Consider the following 2058-nt stretch of genomic DNA (forward strand, 5'->3'; position numbering starts at 1 on the left):
GTAAAAGGAAACAGGATCTTAATAAATCATTGGCAAAAATCAAACTTAATCATAATCACCTCTCACCTACAAGAGGGATCGAAAGTTAAATCTGCATATTTTATTTCCATCATGACTTTCTCTCTATTTTGAAATTATCTTGTTCAAATGTATCCAAATAACAACCTTCACTGATTTCGCTTGAAGATAATAGAAAATGCTGTGGCAAACTGTCCAAAATGGCTTCCTAGAAATTCTGAGCAAATTGGACTGCTTTAATTTTACAATACCTATTAAAAATACAAGAACAAGAAAAAGTGGTTAAAATTACCTTCCTTCAAGTATGCCTGGGTCTTGGATAAAATGAAAGATGAGCTTGAATATTGTATCACCATTGATATCTCCCTGTGGAAATTTGAGACCAGCAAGTACTACGCGACTGTCATTGATGCCCCAGGACACAGAGACTTCATCAAAAACATGATTACAGGGACATCTCAGGCTGACTGTGCTGTCCTGATTGTTGCTGCTGGTGTTGGTGAATTTGAAGCTGGTATCACCAAGAATGGGCAAACCTGAAAGCATGCCCTTCTGGCTTGTATACTGGGTGTGAAACAACTAATTGTTGGTGTTAACAAAACGGATTCCACTGAGCCATCCTACAGCCAGAAGAGATATGAAGAAATCGTTAAGGAAGTCAGCACTTACATTAAGAAAATTGGCCACAATCTGACACAGTAGCATTTGTGCCAATTTCTGGTGGGAATGGTGACAACATGATGGAGCCAAGTGCTAACATGCCTTGGTTCAAGGGATGGAAAATTACCCATGAGGATGACAACGCCTGTGGAGCCACGCTGCTTGAAGCTCTGGACTGCATCCTACCACCAACTCATCCAACTGACAAGCCCTTGCATCTGCCTCTCCAGGATGTCTACAAAGTTGATGGTATTGGTACAGTTCCTGTTGGCCGAGTGGAGACTGGTGTTCTCAAAAATGGTATGGCAGTCACTTTTGCTCTGGTCAATGTCACAACTGAAGTAAAGTCTGTTGAAATGCACCATGAAGTTTTGAGTGAAGCTCTTCCTGGGGACAATGTGGACTTCAATGTCAAGAATGTGTCTGTCAAGGAGGTTCGTCATGGCAACGTTGCTGGTGACAGCAAAAACGACCCACCAATGAAAGCAGCTGGCTTCACTGCTCAGGTGATTATCCTGAACCATCCAGGCCAAATCAGTGCTGGCTACGCTCCCGTACTGGATTGCCACATGGCTCACATTGCATGCAAGTTTGCTGAGCTGAAGGAAAAGACTGGCAGCACTTATGGTAAAAAGCTGGAAGATGGCCCTACTTTCTTGAAGTCTGGTGATGCTGCCATCGTTGATATGATTCCTGGCAAGCCCATGTGTGTTGAGAGCTTCTCAGTCTACCCACCTCTGGGTCGCTTTGCTGTTTGTGATATGAGACCGACAGTTGCTGTGGGTGTCATCAAAGCAATGGACAAGAAGGCTGCTGGAGCTGGCAAGGTCACTAAGTCTACCCAGAAAGTTCAGAAGCCTAAATGAATATTATCTCTAATACCTGTCACCCAAGTCTTAATCAGTGGTGGAAGAACAGTCTCACAACTGTTTGTTTCAATTGGCCATTTAAGTTTAATAGTAAATGACTGGTTAATGATAACAATGCATCATAAAACCTTCAGAAGGAAAGGAGAATGTTTTGTGGACCTCTTTGGTTTTTGCTGTTGTTTTCTTTTTTCTTTTTCTTTCTTTTTTTTTTTAATGTGTGTGGCCATTTTAAGTCATTAGTTTTTAAAATCAGTACTTTTTAATGGAAACAACTTGACCAAAAATCTGTCACAGAATTTTGAGATCCATTAAAATGAAGTTTACTAAGAAATATATATATATATTATATATATATATTTAAGAAATAATAGTAATCTCACCTAAGCTCTCCCCAAGAATAGGAAATAGGAAACTCTTCCCACCCAGGTGAAATTTGATGAGAAAGAATAATGTGAGTAGATTTTTAAAGTAGTTTGGGGGAGTACACAACATAAACTTTAGAAACAAATAT

General features: G+C 40.0%; 1 pseudogene; it reads left to right on the forward strand.

Moving 5' to 3' along the window:
- Window positions 1-306: 306 nt before the first annotated feature.
- On the forward strand, window positions 307-1544 carry LOC129009998 (putative elongation factor 1-alpha-like 3; annotated as a pseudogene).
- The last annotated feature ends 514 nt before the right edge of the window (window positions 1545-2058 follow it).

The sequence above is a fragment of the Pongo pygmaeus genome, chromosome 10 (genome assembly GCF_028885625.2).
Source record: "Pongo pygmaeus isolate AG05252 chromosome 10, NHGRI_mPonPyg2-v2.0_pri, whole genome shotgun sequence".
Taxonomy (NCBI): domain Eukaryota; kingdom Metazoa; phylum Chordata; class Mammalia; order Primates; family Hominidae; genus Pongo; species Pongo pygmaeus.